The sequence below is a fragment of the Pleurodeles waltl genome, chromosome 7 (assembly GCF_031143425.1).
Source record: "Pleurodeles waltl isolate 20211129_DDA chromosome 7, aPleWal1.hap1.20221129, whole genome shotgun sequence".
Taxonomy (NCBI): domain Eukaryota; kingdom Metazoa; phylum Chordata; class Amphibia; order Caudata; family Salamandridae; genus Pleurodeles; species Pleurodeles waltl.
In genome coordinates, this window is record NC_090446.1 from 936,919,439 (window position 1) to 936,939,240 (window position 19,802).

At 46.3% G+C, this 19,802-nt stretch overlaps 1 protein-coding gene across 7 annotated transcripts in view; it reads left to right on the top strand.

Moving 5' to 3' along the window:
- Positions 1–19,802, top strand: part of SGCD (sarcoglycan delta) — a 788,612-nt gene that overhangs the window by 590,365 nt on the left and 178,445 nt on the right. The gene's annotated exons all lie outside the window — the stretch shown is intronic.

A 19,802-nucleotide genomic window follows, 5' to 3' on the forward strand; every position in this document is an offset into this window, starting at 1 on the left:
TTCGGAACTTGCTCCCATGCTGTCCACTTCACCCTCCCCATGTGCCATCAACTTTGTACCCTACCCCCCCTGCACCATCAACTTTCTCCCTTTCCCGTTACTTGCCTCATCAAATCCCCCATGCCGTACCTCTTACATTTTTAGTCTTATTATTTTTGCAAGGCCAAGGCAACTGTTAAAAGGCCGATCGCTTTTTTTTCCATTACATGGCATCCCATACGTACTCTATTTATTTAAGTTTACCAGTCCAAGAGGCCTTTCTGCCATGTTGGAATGGTACATTATTAGTAAATTAAAAAGATGGCTAAGCATGACGAGCATCTTGTAATGATTTTTTTTGAAAACCAAAGACAAATATTTCAAAGATGGCCTAATGATGCATGCATAAGCAGCAATTTTGAATAATTTTTCGTTTGGTTTAAGAAAAATCATTACACGAAGGACCTTCCTTCAGCACACACGTGTGCAAGCCATCTAGAAAATAAAACATTGACAAAGCTAATAGTTTTCATGGGCTAATGCATGTTGTTAACAGTGATTGTTGACTAGTATTGTACTCAGTGCCTCTCCATTGACAGTTTTATACTTGTTTAGGGTTTCTGCATAGTGGGCAAGGTTGATCGGCAAGGATAGTCTTCTCTCTGGTTCCAGAGAAATAGCCTACAGAAAAGTTACAAAGTTACAAATGTCTCTGTTTGCAGCTGTGATTTAGAAATACATTTAGAATTAATACGGCGAGGCTGAGGCAAAATATTTCTTGGCTTTAGCTCATGGCAAACAGATGAATATTGGGCATATGGAACGTCAACAATCCTAATGTGAAATATGAGTCTATTACTTCAACAGCCTTTATGAAACTCAAAAGAACCAGATATTGCTATGATGAAACACATACCCCACATTAAGAATGGAAGTTACTTTGGTAATTGGCTCATTAAAAACAGCATATTTGGGGATAACTGTGTTTATTTAAAACAATTATGAGGCACAAATTAAGTGCACATGGATCCTATATGCAGATGAGTTACCAACAAGTGCACATTGTTTGGTAAAGTATTAAAGCATGCATTGGTGTGTAATCCTTATCTTGGAGCATCTACATATTAAAGCTAAATGCATGCTGGATTGTTTATCTTGGGAAATCTGTATATTCTAGCTATGCATTAATCAATCAGTTAGAAAACCCAGAAACACATTCTCCATAAAAAATGCTCCCTTGCTCTCTTTGGTTGGTATGGTGGTGGCACATCCTGGTCTCCTTGGGTTTTCTTTTCATTCATGTAGGCGTGTACATTACACATGTTTGGCTTATTTCAAGACCCTAATATCCTGCAAGTCATGACTGTATATATGCCCCACTATTCTTTGGTAGTTCTCACATCTTTCTGTTGTGAATGGGACGTAGAAATAGAAGATGTACATTAGGTAAGCACCATTTTAGACGTACTAAAATATTCTGTAAGGGCTGCTTTATTTAAGCTGAATCCAGCATTAGAATCGTGGAAAACAACTTATTTGTGTTCAAGGAGTAATGGTGGCTGTTAGCTCAAGGTAGACATATAGGCCCTTAACTGCGACTCTGGTGGTCCAAAGACCGCCAGAGCCGCGGTGGCGGTCTCACCGCCAATGGGCTGGTGTTGAAGACCACCAAATTATGAGTTCAGCGGTTTGGCCGAAGCCAAACCTCCGATACTCTGCCCGTCCCACCTCATTTCCACGGTCCGCCAGGCTGAAGATGAACATCTCCAGCACGGGGGCACCGTAATACTACTAGCTGTATTATGACGCAAGAGACTGCCAGCATTTTTCTCCCCTCCTGCACATACATACATTCACACCCCTCTTCACTGCCGACTGCCAGTACGACTGGTGTTCGAATTCTGCGGTCTTCTGGTGTCCGCGGCTTTGTCGGTCTTATGAAAAGACCACTGGAGTTGTAATGAGGGCCATAGTGTATTCGTATGGAAAAGAGCATACATGACTGATTATAGCAATGAACAAGATATGCCAGAGACTGAAAATCGCTTCAGCTACAAGCCAATTCAGACGGTATTAGTCTGTGACATTCAGGTCTATGAAATGAACACAAGTGGCCAATTATTGGCTACTCGGGCTAAGCAATAGGTTGACAACAATAAAAAGACCAAGAGTACCTTATCTCCTTGTATTTTTATTGAACACAAAGTGATTAGTTGGAAATTTGTATTATTGAATTCTTTGGGTTCTTTTGAATTTAATTCACTTTTACTGGAAGCTACAAATGTAATTGATTAGTTGATTCAGAAGGAGAAATCACAATTATAAGTGAAAATCTATTGATTGGCAAAATAGAAAGTCCTCACATGTTGTGCGTTGAGAGGATTAAAAAAAATAGGTAATGTTAGTCCAATTCTCCATGGTGCTACTTTAGGATATAGAAATTTATGGAACAATACCTGCATTATGGTAATGTTTTACAATTGTTGTGCTTAAGAATTGCAAAGATGTTCTCTTATGAACAACTTATTAAAATTGGTAAGATTACAATTAATTATCTTTGTATAGATTCCAACCATCTTTTTAACATGCCTTTTTTCAGCTTTTAGTTCATTACAATCATCAGGATTTCACACCAGGCTGCAATTTTTCAACTGTTTTCTTGAGTCTGTAACATTCGATGTTCCTTCTGAAAATACTTTAACTCTTGAGGTCTTTTACTGCATGACTTGGGATTATGCATGAGAAAGGATGTGGCCAATAAAATTGGCACAAGCAATTTATGCTATTCACAAAAATGCAACTGAACTAATTGTCATCCTAGATATTTGAAATCTATGTTGAGACCATAATAATCAGACTCCTTGAAGCTATGTAAATCACTGCATTTAAATGAATGAGTGAGAAAATATCAGCATCAGACAATGTGGAGATGATTAGCTGATCACAATTTAAAATCAATGTTAAATGTTCTATGTGGGAGGCCACAGTCTTAATGTGAACTATTACTGAGATCCATTAAGGCCTACATAATTTGACACATCGGAGGTAGATAGGAATTTATTTCTCTCTTTTGATAGACTGGCTCATCCCAGAAGGCTGTTCTTAGAGACGTGGATGTGATGTGGTACAAGTGCATCAGCTGAAGAAAACAAGAAAGAGTTAAGCACAATAAAATCTCCTAAGCACATTAGCTAAAAGGAAAGCAATTTATACAGTATATTTCTACAGAGACGAAGGAAATTTGGGATTGGAAGCAATTGTTTCGGCAAAAATGAATTGGGAGACTTTTGGTAAATATGACTTTATAACAAATAGCTCCTTTCTCTAAACAACCATGGGCGACAGACAGTAGTGTGTTGCTTTTTGTCTTTTATAAGAATCCATAAGCCCCCAGGAGCATCTTCAGGAAAAAAGAAATTGTTTAAAAAAATGTATTTTCAAAGTAAACGTTCTGCTAATTTGCAGCAATACTACCAGGCTGTGCATGACATGTTGTTGATGAAAGAAATAGCATGATAAGAGCCTTGAAAATCCGGGGGCTGGTCCTCCAGGAACCAGTCAACAGATTCCAGTTTTAGGGTTACCTAAACCTCCAATACAGGTCCATAGCAAACTGGATGGTTCCACTAGGTCTTTGGAATGCCCTCAATAGTGTGAACTTCCTCTTTCCTTAGAACTTTCTATACCCTCCAATCAGAGAAGGAAAGTTCCACACAAGCAGTAGAAACGTGGTCCACTGGAACAGGTCTAGTTCAGACTGGTCCATTACATTTTCAACTGCAGACTCAATGCCCTTTGTCCTCAGGATCTTCTACTTCTTCTAGCCAGAGGAAGGACGTTTCACAGGATCAAGAAAGCTTGATTTCAAGGACCTGTGCCGTTTATTGGAAGTTAGCAAGAGACTACCAGCAACAGTCGTTAATGTACCTTTTGGGCACATGTACATCCTCAGGCCTATATCAAGCCATAGGAGTTTGTTTCTGTCGAGGAAAAGGAGAAGTCTTATTTTTTCATCTGCTCCATGCACTTTCTTTCTGTGGGTGGGTTACAAAGGGCATCTCAAAAGGTGTGGTCCGGTTCTTGTTCTGTGGCTGTATTTTAAGGCAAATGCTTTCCCACTGACTTTTGCACCAAAAAAACCTCAAAAAAATGGATTATTTGCACCTTTGTGCTAAACGCTGTCTCTGCCCTCTAATTCCGCTCTGTGCAACCAGTAAATCCTTTTAAGCTTCAAAGAAAATCTTCACCCACAAGTCTTCATTGGCCATCTTGTAGAATCTGGCTCCAAAGAGCTACCTCTTTCGTCGGAGCTGGAAAAAGTGGGGCCTTGATAGAGCACTTTAAAGGGAGATGTGACCTGGATGGCCTGGGGCTAATCTCACTACGCACCACCCCATGCCCCCCAGGTGTCTGATGCAACTCGGCTTCCAGGGAATACGAGCAAGCTCTAGAGTTTGAGGACAGTTTGGCTGTGGTAGGCACTCTACTGAGTTCATGCATGCTACATGCAACACTGCCATAACTGGTACAAGCACTGTTTGGGAAAACACATCTAACCACGACAATTACCTTATTGTTCAGAATTACATATACGTTTTGATGGGAACACACACAATGATCGATTTCCTCGCAGTGGCATTGGAAGTGGGCCGGGCTATGTAATTGACCGTATCCACATGTTAGAAGTTGTGCCGTATGCAGAGGTAAACTGTGAATCATATACATAGGAGATTATGGCAGAATGGAAACATGCCCAGCTGAGAAAAAGTCAAACGAGACATTTTAATGTGAGATTTTCTGAGATTTTTTTCTGTACTACTTTTTTGGAGACTGGCATGAAATCTTGACCTAAATATCTTCTAGCTATGTGTACCAATGGGAGATTTAATTATTAAAAACGTCTTCCCTTCCTGAACTATTGTATTTGTCCTCGGGTGTAATCACGTATGCCCTCTCAAGATGCATCATTGAAACTGAGCACAGAATAGACTCTTTATCTGAACCTATAAAACAGACAGCATCTCTTGTAAGAGATTCTGCAGGGCTTTGAGTGAGTCAGAGGTTTGGCACCCATAGAATATGAATTAGATTACCGATCCACTTAATGTAAACAATCCAATTTTACTTTGTCTGCAACATTGCCAAAGCCCTGAGATACTAATTTTGGAAATGGGATTTCCGTTGAAGGGCATTTTGCTGTGTTTTGGCTAACACAAATGTTCAAGAAAATACAGTTTCTGCTGGCTCAGGTATGGACGGAAAATAAATGGCACTTGTTATTAGGGAGATGACATTTACGAGGTTGGTTTGGAATCATTCTCTTTTTTCCTGGTGCTTTTGGACTGAGAACAGACCATCTAAATATTCGGGATTGTGTGTCACAATTCTGGCTGGTTGATGGTATTTTTGCATCGAAGAACTATTTTGGGGAGACTGCTTAATGCTCCAGTTCCCCCTTTTTTAATCCTTCCATGTAATTCATTTGTTTTTGGCATGAGTGCTCTGGGACAGAAAGTTAGTCACGCATCCCCTGCATTTCTTTGATTTTTTTCATTTACCCCAGTTTGATTTTTATTATGTAGGATCTTAACTTGGTGACCAGGCACAATAACAAACCTTGCTGTGACTTGTTATCTCATGCAAGTAAACTTTACCGAGCACTCTGCACTGTGGCTACCTGGTTGATGCCAGAAAATTATAACGCGTTTTTGTGGCACAAAAATGGACAATATACCACTCACCCCTTTGCTTGCCCCTCCACATAAACGCAGGAAAGAACACAACATTCGGGATTTTTCCAACACGGAAAATGCATCGTGAAACTTGGCATGAGGTAAATCCTCACAATGTTGAAGAACCGGGAAAGGCGGCCTCACCTCTCCCAGCGGTGGAGGGGACACCCTAAGTCTTCAGGGTCTCTTACCAGCAGAGAACACAACAGACGGAGTCACAACTGATGAAGAAGAGAAGAGTTTTATTAACAAACAGATAATAGCTTGAGTTAAGCACACATTTGTGAGTGTTGGCTGTCTCCCTGGAGAGGGGTGTGATATGTACAATAGAGATGTGTATCCTTCATCGATTAGATAAACATAGTGTTTTATTTGTGCCGGTGTTTGCCAGCACTCGACACCAGCACTAATTTGTATAACCAGCACATGTATAGGGGATTCTACTACTTAGTGGCTTTGGGTGTGTGTGTGTGTGTTTTTTAGGAGAATTAATTAGTGGAGAATTTAACTATTTAATATATTTTTAAAAACATGATTACGGTAGGACTTGCATGTACAGTTTAAATTACATATATGTAGTGCCAGCTGCAGTGGACTCATGTAAAATACCTTGAGCCCTGGCACTTAATTGTGTACAAATGAAGCACTGCATAAATACCACACAGACCTCATCCACACCAGGGAGGCCTAGGAGCAGGGTGTGCAAAGTTTTTACTGCACATGCCTAGTTGCCCTGGGCTCCTGTTTTTGGCATTCCCACTGCATTGCGGGAATCCTGGTTTTCCCATCTTTACGCATCTGGGTTGTACTATACTGAGAGTGTTAGTGAACCTGGTAGCTTCTGAGTTCATTTTGCTTGTGAGTGCACTCCTTCCTTAGGTTTTTCTTGTGAATGGCTCGACACACACATACGAAAATGTAGTATAGTCACACGTTTTACACTGAAGCACTCATGATGCCGATCTAAAGGTACTTTGTGCTTAATTTTTAAATAAAAATGTGCCCGTGCCCAGAGCTCTCCTCTTAAACACGGGGCTGCTGCAGTTAAACATGTGAGCACAGTATACTGATGCAGCGTGATCCTGAACCCAGCTCAGGCCCCTTTAATTCATGTACAGCCACCAACTGCCCCTCCAGCTCACTCTTGCAGCTTTCTCCCATTGTGACGCTTTTTTGTTTTTGGCTTCCTTTTCTTTCCCATATATCTTTTGCTCACAGTAAATGCTTGTAGGAAGTTGGCTCTGTATGTGCTATTTCAAAGTAAGGAATAGCATGCACAGAGTCCAAGGGTTCCCCTTAGAGGTAAAATAGTGGTAAAAATAGATAATACTAATGCTCTATTTTGTGGTAGTGTGGTCGAGCAGTAGGCTTATCCAAGGAGTAGTGTTAAGCATTTGTTGTACATACACAAGACAATAAATGAGGTACACACACTCAGAGACAAATCCAGCCAATAGGTTTTTATATAGAAAAATATCTTTTCTTAGTTTATTTTAAGAACCACAGGTTCAAATTCTACATGTAATATCTCATTCGAAAGGTATTGCAGGTAAGTACTTTAGGAACTTCAAATCATCAAAATTGCATGTATACTTTTCAAGTTATTGACAAATAGCTGATTTAAAAGTGGACACAGTGCAATTTTCACAGTTCCTGGGGGAGGTAAGTTTTTGTTAGTTTTACCAGGTAAGTAGGACACCTACAGGGTTCAGTTCTTGGTCCAAAGTAGCCCACCGTTGGGGGTTCAGAGCAACCCCAAAGTCACCACACCAGCAGCTCAGGGCCGGTCAGGTGCAGAGTTCAAAGTGGTGCCCAAAACACATAGGCTAGAATGGAGAGAAGGGGGTGCCCCGGTTCCGGTCTGCTTGCAGGTAAGTACCCGCGTCTTCGGAGGGCAGACCAGGGGGGTTTTGTAGGGCACCGGGGGGGACACAAGTCCACACAGAAATTTCACCCTAAGCAGCGCGGGGGCGGCCGGGTGCAGTGTAGAAACAAGCGTCGGGTTTTCAATGTTAGTCTATGAGAGATCTCGGGATCTCTTCAGCGCTGCAGGCAGGCAAGGGGGGGATTCCTCGGGGAAACCTCCACTTGGGCAAGGGAGAGGGACTCCTGGGGGTCACTTCTCCAGTGAAAGTCCGGTCCTTCAGGTCCTGGGGGCTGCGGGTGCAGGGTCTCTCCCAGGCGTCGGGACTTTAGGTTCAAAGAGTCGCGGTCAGGGGAAGCCTCGGGGTTCCCTCTGCAGGCGGCGCTGTGGGGGCTCAGGGGGAACAGGTTTTGGTACTCACAGTATCAGAGTAGTCCTGGGGTCCCTCCTGAGGTGTTGGATCGCCACCAGCCGAGTCGGGGTCGCCGGGTGCAGTGTTGCAAGTCTCACGCTTCTTGCGGGGAGCTTGCAGGGTTCTTTAAAGCTGCTGGAAACAAAGTTGCAGCTTTTCTTGGAGCAGGTCCGCTGTCCTCGGGAGTTTCTTGTCTTTTCGAAGCAGGGGCAGTCCTCAGAGGATGTCGAGGTCGCTGGTCCCTTTGGAAGGCGTCGCTGGAGCAGGATCTTTGGAAGGCAGGAGACAGGCCGGTGAGTTTCTGGAGCCAAGGCAGTTGTCGTCTTCTGGTCTTCCGCTGCAGGGGTTTTCAGCTAGGCAGTCCTTCTTCTTGTAGTTGCAGGAATCTAACTTTCTAGGGTTCAGGGTAGCCCTTAAATACTAAATTTAAGGGCGTGTTTAGGTCTGGGGGGTTAGTAGCCAATGGCTACTAGCCCTGAGGGTGGGTACACCCTCTTTGTGCCTCCTCCCAAGGGGAGGGGGTCACAATCCTAACCCTATTGGGGGAATCCTCCATCTGCAAGATGGAGGATTTCTAAAAGTTAGAGTCACCTCAGCTCAGGACACCTTAGGGGCTGTCCTGACTGGCCAGTGACTCCTCCTTGTTATTCTCATTATTTTCTCCGGCCTTGCCGCCAAAAGTGGGGCCTGGCCGGAGGGGGCGGGCAACTCCACTAGCTGGAGTGTCCTGCTGGGTTGGCACAAAGGAGGTGAGCCTTTGAGGCTCACCGCCAGGTGTGACAATTCCTGCCTGGGAGAGGTGTTAGCATCTCCACCCAGTGCAGGCTTTGTTACTGGCCTCAGAGTGACAAAGGCACTCTCCCCATGGGGCCAGCAACATGTCTCGGTTTGTGGCAGGCTGCTAAAACTAGTCAGCCTACACAGATAGTCGGTTAAGTTTCAGGGGGCACCTCTAAGGTGCCCTCTGTGGTGTATTTTACAATAAAATGTACACTGGCATCAGTGTGCATTTATTGTGCTGAGAAGTTTGATACCAAACTTCCCAGTTTTCAGTGTAGCCATTATGGTGCTGTGGAGTTCGTGTTTGACAGACTCCCAGACCATATACTCTTATGGCTACCCTGTACTTACAATGTCTAAGGTTTTGTTTAGACACTGTAGGGGTACCATGCTCATGCACTGGTACCCTCACCTATGGTATAGTGCACCCTGCCTTAGGGCTGTAAGGCCTGCTAGAGGGGTGTCTTACCTATACTGCATAGGCAGTGAGAGGCTGGCATGGCACCCTGAGGGGAGTGCCATGTCGACTTACTCGTTTTGTCCTCACTAGCACACACAAGCTGGCAAGCAGTGTGTCTGTGCTGAGTGAGAGGTCTCCAGGGTGGCATAAGACATGCTGCAGCCCTTAGAGACCTTCCTTGGCATCAGGGCCCTTGGTACTAGAAGTACCAGTTACAAGGGACTTATCTGGATGCCAGGGTCTGCCAATTGTGGATACAAAAGTACAGGTTAGGGAAAGAACACTGGTGCTGGGGCCTGGTTAGCAGGCCTCAGCACACTTTCAATTGTAAACATAGCATCAGCAAAGGCAAAAAGTCAGGGGGCAACCATGCCAAGGAGGCATTTCCTTACACAACCCCCCCCCAAACGAAAGAGGATGAGACTAACCTTTCCCAAGAGAGTCTTCATTTTCTAAGTGGAAGAACCTGGAAAGGCCATCTGCATTGGCATGGGCAGTCCCAGGTCTGTGTTCCACTATAAAGTCCATTCCCTGTAGGGAGATGGACCACCTCAACAGTTTAGGATTTTCACCTTTCATTTGCATCAGCCATTTGAGAGGTCTGTGGTCAGTTTGAACTAGGAAGTGAGTCCCAAAGAGGTATGGTCTCAGCTTCTTCAGGGACCAAACCACAGCAAAGGCCTCCCTCTCAATGGCACTCCAACGCTGCTCCCTGGGGAGTAACCTCCTGCTAATGAAAGCAACAGGCTGGTCAAGGCCATCATCATTTGTTTGGGACAAAACTGCCCCTATCCCATGTTCAGAGGCATCAGTCTGCACAATGAACTGCTTAGAATAATCTGGAGCTTTGAGAACTGGTGCTGAGCACATTGCCTGTTTCAGGGTGTCAAAGGCCTGTTGGCAGTCCACAGTCCAGTTTACTTTCTTGGGCATTTTCTTGGAGGTGAGTTCAGTGAGGGCTGTCACAATGGATCCATATCCCTTCACAAACCTCCTGTAATACCCAGTCAAGCCAAGGAATGCCCTGACTTGAGTCTGGGTTTTTGGAGCTACCCAGTCCAGAATAGTCTGGATCTTGGGTTGGAGTGGCTGAACTTGGCCTCCACCTACAAGGTGTCCCAAGTAAACCACAGTTCCCTGCCCTATCTGGCATTTGGATGCCTTGATAGAGAGGCCTGCAGATTGCAGAGCCTTCAAAACCTTCCTCAGGTGGACCAGGTGATCCTGCCAGGTGGAGCTAAAGACAGCAATATCATCAAGATAAGCTGTGCTAAAGGACTCCAAGCCAGCAAGGACTTGATTCACCAACCTTTGGAAGGTGGCAGGGGCATTCTTTAAACCAAAGGGCATAACAGTAAACTGATAATGCCCATCAGGTGTGGAGAATGCTGTCTTTTCTTTTGCTCCAGGTGCCATTTTTATTTGCCAGTACCCTGCTGTCAAGTCAAAGGTACTTAGAAATTTGGCAGCACCTAATTTATCAATGAGCTCATCAGCTCTTGGAATTGGATGAGCATCTGTCTTGGTGACAGAATTGAGCCCTCTGTAGTCCACACAAAACCTCATCTCTTTCTTTCCATCTTTGGTGTGAGGTTTGGGGACTAAGACCACTGGGCTAGCCCAGGGGCTGTCAGAGCGCTCAATTACTCCCAATTCCAGCATCTTGTGGACTTCCACCTTGATGCTTTCTTTAACATGGTCAGATTGTCTAAAGATTTTGTTCTTGACAGGCATGCTGTCTCCTGTGTCCACATCATGGGTACACAGGTGTGTCTGACCAGGGGTTAAGGAGAAGAGTTCAGGAAACTGTTGTAGGACTCTCCTACAATCAGCTTGCTGTTGGCCAGAGAGGGTGTCTGAGTAGATCACTCCATCTACTGTACCATCTTTTGGGTCTGATGACAGAAGATCAGGGAGAGGTTCACTCTCTGCCTCCTGATCCTCATCTGTTACCATCAACAGATTGACATCAGCCCTGTCGTGGAAGAGCTTAAGGCGGTTTACATGGATCACCCTCTTGGGGCTCCTGCTTGTGCCCAGGTCCACCAAGTAGGTGACCTGACTCTTCCTCTCTAGTACTGGGTAAGGGCCACTCCATTTGTCCTGGAGTGCCCTGGGAGCCACAGGCTCCAGAACCCAGACTTTCTGCCCTGGTTGGAACTCAACCAGTGCAGCCTTTTGGTCATACCAAAACTTCTGGAGCTGTTGGCTGGCCTCAAGGTTTTTGGTTGCCTTTTCCATGTACTCTGCCATTCTAGAGCGAAGGCCAAGTACATAGTCCACTATGTCTTGTTTTGGCTCATGGAGAGGTCTCTCCCAGCCCTCTTTAACAAGAGCAAGTGGTCCCCTTACAGGATGACCAAACAGAAGTTCAAAGGGTGAGAATCCTACTCCCTTCTGTGGCACCTCTCTGTAAGCGAAAAGCAGACATGGCAAGAGGACATCCCATCTCCTTTTGAGCTTTTCTGGGAGCCCCATGATCATGCCTTTTAATGTCTTGTTGAATCTCTCAACCAAGCCATTAGTTTGTGGGTGGTATGGTGTAGTGAATTTATAAGTCACTCCACACTCATTCCACATGTGCTTTAGGTATGCTGACATGAAGTTGGTACCCCTGTCAGACACCACCTCCTTAGGGAAACCCACTCTGGTAAAGATACCAATGAGGGCCTTGGCTACTGCAGGGGCAGTAGTCGACCTAAGGGGAATAGCTTCAGGATACCTGGTAGCATGATCCACTACTACCAGGATATACATATTTCCTGAGGCTGTGGGAGGTTCCAGTGGACCAACTATGTCCACACCCACTCTTTCAAAGGGAACCCCCACCACTGGAAGTGGAATGAGGGGGGCCTTTGGATGCCCACCTGTCTTACCACTGGCTTGACAGGTGGGGCAGGAGAGGCAAAACTCCTTAACCATGTTGGACATATTGGGCCAGTAGAAGTGGTTGACTAGCCTCTCCCACGTCTTGGTTTGTCCCAAATGTCCAGCAAGGGGAATGTCATGGGCCAATGTTAGGATGAACTCTCTGAACAGCTGAGGCACTACCACTCTCCTAGTGGCACCAGGTTTGGGGTCTCTGGCCTCAGTGTACAGGAGTCCATCTTCCCAATAGACCCTATGCGTTCCATTTTTCTTGCCTTTGGACTCTTCAGCAGCTTGCTGCCTAAGGCCTTCAAGAGAGGGACAGGTTTCTTGTCCCTTACACAGCTCCTCCCTTGAGGGTCCCCCTGGGCCTAAGAGCTCAACCTGGTAAGGTTCAAGCTCCAAAGGCTCAGTTCCCTCAGAGGGCAGAACTTCTTCCTGAGAAGAGAGGTTCCCTTTCTTTTGCTGTGTTGCAGTTGGTTTCCCAACTGACTTTCCTGTTCTCTTGGTAGGCTGGGCCATTCTTCCAGACTCCAGCTCTACTTGTTCACCCTGTGCCTTGCACTGTGCTCTTGTTTTCACACACACCAGTTCAGGGATACCCAGCATTGCTGCATGGGTTTTTAGTTCTACCTCAGCCCATGCTGAGGACTCCAGGTCATTTCCAAGCAGACAGTCCACTGGGATATTTGAGGAGACCACCACCTGTTTCAGGCCATTGACCCCTCCCCATTCTAAAGTAACCATTGCCATGGGATGTACTTTTCTCTGATTGTCAGCGTTGGTGACTGTGTAAGTTTTTCCAGTCAGGTATTGGCCAGGGGAAACCAGTTTCTCTGTCACCATGGTGACACTGGCACCTGTATCCCTCAGGCCCTCTATTCTAGTCCCATTAATTAAGAGTTGCTGTCTGTATTTTTGCATGTTAGGCGGCCAGACAGCTAGTGTGGCTAAATCCACCCCACCCTCAGAAACTAGAGTAGCTTCAGTGTGGACCCTGATTTGCTCTGGGCACACTGTTGATCCCACTTGGAGACTAGCCATACCAGTGTTACCTGGATGGGAGTTTGGAGTGGAATCTTTCTTGGGACAGGCCTTGTCTCCAGTTTGGTGTCCATGCTGTTTACAGCTATGACACCAGGCCTTTTTGGGATCAAAGTTTTTACCCTTGTACCCATTGTTTTGTGAAGAGGCTCTGGGCCCACCCTCCTGTGCAGGTTTTTGGGGGCCTGTAGAAGACTCTTTACTATTTTTAGTTTTGGTTGTCTCATCACCCTTCCCCTGGGGAGTCTTTGTGACCCCTTTCTTTTGGTCACCCCCTGTTGAAGTCTTGGACACCCTTGTCTTGACCCAATGGTCCGCCTTCTTTCCCAATTCTTGGGGAGAAATTGGTCCTAGGTCTACCAGATGCTGATGCAGTTTATCATTGAAACAATTACTTAACAGGTGTTCTTTCACAAATAAATTGTACAGCCCATCATAATTACTTACACCACTGCCTTGAATCCAACCATCTAGTGTTTTCACTGAGTAGTCAACAAAGTCAACCCAGGTCTGGCTCGAGGATTTTTGAGCCCCCCTGAACCTAATCCTGTACTCCTCAGTGGAGAATCCAAAGCCCTCAATCAGGGTACCCTTCATGAGGTCATAAGATTCTGCATCTTGTCCAGAGAGTGTGAGGAGTCTATCCCTACACTTTCCTGTGAACATTTCCCAAAGGAGAGCACCCCAGTGAGATCTGTTCACTTTTCTGGTTACACAAGCCCTCTCAAAAGCTGTGAACCATTTGGTGATGTCATCACCATCTTCATATTTAGTTACAATCCCTTTAGGGATTTTCAACATGTCAGGAGAATCTCTGACCCTATTTATATTGCTGCCACCATTGATGGGTCCTAGGCCCATCTCTTGTCTTTCCCTCTCTATGGCTAGGATCTGTCTTTCCAAAGCCAATCTTTTGGCCATCCTGGCTAACTGGATGTCCTCTTCACTGGGGCTATCCTCAGTGATTTCAGAGGTGTTGGTCTCTCCTGTGAGGGAACCAGCATCTCTGACTATTACTTTTGGAGTCAGGGTTTGAGGGACCCTGTTCTCCCTAGATAGGACTGGTAGGGGGGAATTGTCCTCCAAGTCACTATCCTCTTCCTCTGAGTTGCCACCCTCAGAGGGGTTGGCCTTTTCAAACTCTGCCAAAAGCTCCTGGAGCTGTATTTTGGTAGGTTTGGGGCCCATTGTTATTTTCTTTATTTTACAGAGTGACCTTAGCTCCCTCATCTTAAGATGGAGGTAAGGTGTGGTGTCGAGTTCCACCACAGTCACATCTGTGCTAGACATTTTGCTTCTAAAAGTTGGAATACTTTTTAAGAATCTACAACTGGTTCTAGAATCTAATTCAAACTTTTACAAACTTTTAAACTCTAAAAGAAATGCTAAACAGGGACTTAACACACAAGGCCCTAGCAGGACTTTTAAGAATTTAGAAAACATTTCAAATTGCAAAAATCAATTTCTAATGACAATTTTGGAATTTGTCGTGTGATCAGGTATTGGCTGAGTAGTCCAGCAAATGCAAAGTCTTGTACCCCACCGCTGATCCACCAATGTAGGAAGTTGGCTCTGTATGTGCTATTTCAAAGTAAGGAATAGCATGCACAGAGTCCAAGGGTTCCCCTTAGAGGTAAAATAGTGGTAAAAATAGATAATACTAATGCTCTATTTTGTGGTAGTGTGGTCGAGCAGTAGGCTTATCCAAGGAGTAGTGTTAAGCATTTGTTGTACATACACAAGACAATAAATGAGGTACACACACTCAGAGACAAATCCAGCCAATAGGTTTTTATATAGAAAAATATCTTTTCTTAGTTTATTTTAAGAACCACAGGTTCAAATTCTACATGTAATATCTCATTCGAAAGGTATTGCAGGTAAGTACTTTAGGAACTTCAAATCATCAAAATTGCATGTATACTTTTCAAGTTATTGACAAATAGCTGTTTTAAAAGTGGACACTTAGTGCAATTTTCACAGTTCCTGGGGGAGGTAAGTTTTTGTTAGTTTTACCAGGTAAGTAGGACACCTACAGGGTTCAGTTCTTGGTCCAAAGTAGCCCACCGTTGGGGGTTCAGAGCAACCCCAAAGTCACCACACCAGCAGCTCAGGGCCGGTCAGGTGCAGAGTTCAAAGTGGTGCCCAAAACACATAGGCTAGAATGGAGAGAAGGGGGTGCCCCGGTTCCGGTCTGCTTGCAGGTAAGTACCCGCGTCTTCGGAGGGCAGACCAGGGGGGTTTTGTAGGGCACCGGGGGGGACACAAGTCCACACAGAAATTTCACCCTCAGCAGCGCGGGGGCGGCCGGGTGCAGTGTAGAAACAAGCGTCGGGTTTTCAATGTTAGTCTATGAGAGATCTCGGGATCTCTTCAGCGCTGCAGGCAGGCAAGGGGGGGATTCCTCGGGGAAACCTCCACTTGGGCAAGGGAGAGGGACTCCTGGGGGTCACTTCTCCAGTGAAAGTCCGGTCCTTCAGGTCCTGGGGGCTGCGGGTGCAGGGTCTCTCCCAGGCGTCGGGACTTTAGGTTCAAAGAGTCGCGGTCAGGGGAAGCCTCGGGGTTCCCTCTGCAGGCGGCGCTGTGGGGGCTCAGGGGGAACAGGTTTTGGTACTCACAGTATCAGAGTAGTCCTGGGGTCCCTCCTGAGGTGTTGGATCGCCACCAGCCGAGTCGGGGTCGCCGGGTGCAGTGTTGCAAGTCTCACGCTTCTTGCGGGGAGCTTGCAGGGTTCTTTAAAGCTGCTGGAAACAAAGTTGCAGCTTTTCTTGGAGCAGGTCCGCTGTCCTCGGGAGTTTCTTGTCTTTTCGAAGCAGGGGCAGTCCTCAGAGGATGTCGAGGTCGCTGGTCCCTTTGGAAGGCGTCGCTGGAGCAGGATCTTTGGAAGGCAGGAGACAGGCCGGTGAGTTTCTGGAGCCAAGGCAGTTGTCGTCTTCTGGTCTTCCGCTGCAGGGGTTTTCAGCTAGGCAGTCCTTCTTCTTGTAGTTGCAGGAATCTAACTTTCTAGGGTTCAGGGTAGCCCTTAAATACTAAATTTAAGGGCGTGTTTAGGTCTGGGGGGTTAGTAGCCAATGGCTACTAGCCCTGAGGGTGGGTACACCCTCTTTGTGCCTCCTCCCAAGGGGAGGGGGTCACAATCCTAACCCTATTGGGGGAATCCTCCATCTGCAAGATGGAGGATTTCTAAAAGTTAGAGTCACCTCAGCTCAGGACACCTTAGGGGCTGTCCTGACTGGCCAGTGACTCCTCCTTGTTATTCTCATTATTTTCTCCGGCCTTGCCGCCAAAAGTGGGGCCTGGCCGGAGGGGGCGGGCAACTCCACTAGCTGGAGTGTCCTGCTGGGTTGGCACAAAGGAGGTGAGCCTTTGAGGCTCACCGCCAGGTGTGACAATTCCTGCCTGGGAGAGGTGTTAGCATCTCCACCCAGTGCAGGCTTTGTTACTGGCCTCAGAGTGACAAAGGCACTCTCCCCATGGGGCCAGCAACATGTCTCGGTTTGTGGCAGGCTGCTAAAACTAGTCAGCCTACACAGATAGTCGGTTAAGTTTCAGGGGGCACCTCTAAGGTGCCCTCTGTGGTGTATTTTACAATAAAATGTACACTGGCATCAGTGTGCATTTATTGTGCTGAGAAGTTTGATACCAAACTTCCCAGTTTTCAGTGTAGCCATTATGGTGCTGTGGAGTTCGTGTTTGACAGACTCCCAGACCATATACTCTTATGGCTACCCTGTACTTACAATGTCTAAGGTTTTGTTTAGACACTGTAGGGGTACCATGCTCATGCACTGGTACCCTCACCTATGGTATAGTGCACCCTGCCTTAGGGCTGTAAGGCCTGCTAGAGGGGTGTCTTACCTATACTGCATAGGCAGTGAGAGGCTGGCATGGCACCCTGAGGGGAGTGCCATGTCGACTTACTCGTTTTGTCCTCACTAGCACACACAAGCTGGCAAGCAGTGTGTCTGTGCTGAGTGAGAGGTCTCCAGGGTGGCATAAGACATGCTGCAGCCCTTAGAGACCTTCCTTGGCATCAGGGCCCTTGGTACTAGAAGTACCAGTTACAAGGGACTTATCTGGATGCCAGGGTCTGCCAATTGTGGATACAAAAGTACAGGTTAGGGAAAGAACACTGGTGCTGGGGCCTGGTTAGCAGGCCTCAGCACACTTTCAATTGTAAACATAGCATCAGCAAAGGCAAAAAGTCAGGGGGCAACCATGCCAAGGAGGCATTTCCTTACAATGCTTGAGGCAGAAGAATGAGCACCGGCCCTGAAAAATAAGTGCCGGTGCTGAGCACAGGAAACAACCGGCACAAATCAAGCACTGCTTTGGTTTTTGTAGTTTTTGTGAGAATGACAGGTATTTTGTGAAGAAAAACTAAACGACTTTCCAGGCCCCAACTTGGCCTGTAAAGGTATGCCTGCCATCATGCAGCGGCCTTCGGCCTGCTGCAGCACTGACTCGCCTACTACACTGAAAGGGGCAGAGGATGCCTTACAAGGAGTAGGTATTGCACCTCCATCGATAAAGGATGCCTCAGGCATGCTCGTCCATCGCAGAGTAACACTAACATCCTCTGACAGTTGTGAGGACCGACAAACCTTTGTTCCACTGAAACCCAGCCCATTCCTGTGCTAAATGTTTGAATGCTGAAGGACTGGATCGTCCAAGGGCGGCTTCTATGGCGGAGGAGTGTCAACTCCCCCCCACCCCCCTCCAGCAGCATCAGTTGCTAAACTTTTACAAGAAAACAATAATAACCTATGTTTATTATCGTTTTTCTTGGAAAAGGGGTGGGCCATGGGGGATGACAGGAACTGAGGTGAAGTGCATAGCATTCCCCCTCAGTGCGCATGTATGTTTGGCCAGCCAAACACTCATGCGCAATAGGCTCTCTCCACCCCGGCACTGCTGGGCGCTCCATCCAATCCTAACACTGCTTCCATGCTGCCAGCAGCATGAAAGCATTGTTGGGATTGGATGCAGGGCAGGCTGGGAGCCTGTGCCTGCAGCAGAGGGCCGGAGTGGATCGGAGCAGTGCGAAAGGCACGTTTAAAAAAATATTATTTATTTTGTTGTTGTCCCGCCTACCACCGCAACACATCCTGCACCGCCCCTTTTCCCTCCCGCGCGTAGTTATTCAGATCTTTCATTGAGACAAATGCAGATAAGGGACTGGAACCTGAACTGAGTGAAGCCCAACCACCCTACCCATGTCAGAGATTGAAACTGGTCCTATTGAGAGCCAAATAGGCTGCCATGGACTTGGACATAATCAGGGCCACTTGGACATAATCAGGGGAAGAAAGAGGAACCAAAAGCAGCTCTGGCAAAAAAGGATTAAACGAGCCCTCCTCCCTTCGTCTCCTGGTGCAACCTCTCTCTTTCATCCATCCATCAATTCATCCATCCTCTCTCATTCCTTGTCTCCTCATGGTCTCTTCTCCCTCTCTGATTGCTTTCTGTCTCGCTCTCTTTGTCTCTTTTTGTCTCTCTCTCTCTCTTTTGAAGCCTCCCCTGCCTGCTGGGGAAAGTGACAGAGCCGAACCTCCCTGGGCTTTCAAAATTGGCCTCTGAGGGCTCCAGCCCACCAGGGAAATGCCTGGTGGAAAACAAGGCCAGCCCAGCCCAGGACACAGTGCTTCATCAACAGGGACAGGTCTGGCTCTATCTACCAATGGCTGTCTACAAAGTGAGCTGTGGGATGTGCCAGTTTAGAAAGTAATAGGGGGCCATGCTGCCCACGTTGGAGTTATTACTTGGTCCCTAAAACTTGCCTACTGAGAGTGCCAGGGTCCGGACACAACATTCTGCCCTGCAGAACAAGAGCACTAGAAACACTGAGAAGGCATGAATAAAGTGTACCGTGGACAAGTGCCCATTCCTAGCAGGATTACCCAGCCTTGAACTTACTTTTCTCTAAGATCTACTCCATCAGTCTTCCCTCAAGACACCTGCGCTCTTCTTTACTCCTGGAATGACCTTCCCCTCCACATTCAAACAGCACCCTCACTGGCAGTCTTCAGAAAGCAACTCAAGTCCTGGCTTTTCGACGCAGGGGCAGCACCCTCAGCACCCAGATGCCCCTAGGGATGATAGTGTTGTGCTATACAAATGACTGATTGATTGATTGATCAATGTCTTGCTAAAGGGTCCCGAAAAATACATTGGCCAAAAGGGTGTAGAAATGCTTATCCCTGTGAACCGGATGCCCCAGGATCGCTTTGAACACCTAGGAGCATCATTCCTCTACAGCTGCAAGGACAGTCATGTGATGTGCCCATTAAAAGTGCGCTGGCCTCATAGAAAATGGATGCACAGATAATATTAGCTATCCCCCTACAACAGGGTCTGCGTGTCCAAAAGTGTAAGTAACTAGTGGACGTTCACAGATGTTTTTATGAGAGCGCTTAAGGAAGTCCTTGTGAACACCCACACTGTCTGAACTTAGCTATGAATTGCAAACTTTTGAAAAGTTGTGTGTTGCGCTTCAAAGAACATCCAAGTTAAACATGAAAGATCCACGTGAAAGTAGAAGTGCAGCAAAGTGCTCTATTAATATTCTCAAGTGAAAAGTAAAAAGTGTTAGTCGAAATCGTTTTGAAATGCTGGAAACCTAGATATGAGTACTCTACGCAATGTGTAGGCTACTCACGTTGG